Here is a 298-nt window from a genome sequence, read left to right on the forward strand (position 1 = left end):
TTCCCTATCCTCCTTCACATTTAGCAACTCCCTAAAAATTCTGCCCATCTTCTCCTTACTGCCTTCTCTTCCATTATCATCTCTCCATCTGCACCTTTTACCTTTTCTTCTCTACTTGATTCGCTTCCTCTTCCTCTCTTAATTTCTTTCCAAAACATCTTCTTATTACTTTCAAAATTTTCTGTCAAACTCTTACCCCATTTCACATCTGCTCTCCTCTTTGCCTCCTTTACCTTTTGCTTTACTTCTCTTTTCTTTTCTTTTCTTTGTACCTCTCATATGACTACCTCGTCCTATT

This window comes from Oratosquilla oratoria, chromosome 36 (genome assembly GCF_046742065.1).
Source record: "Oratosquilla oratoria isolate Oo_2021 chromosome 36, ASM4674206v1, whole genome shotgun sequence".
Classification (NCBI taxonomy): domain Eukaryota; kingdom Metazoa; phylum Arthropoda; class Malacostraca; order Stomatopoda; family Squillidae; genus Oratosquilla; species Oratosquilla oratoria.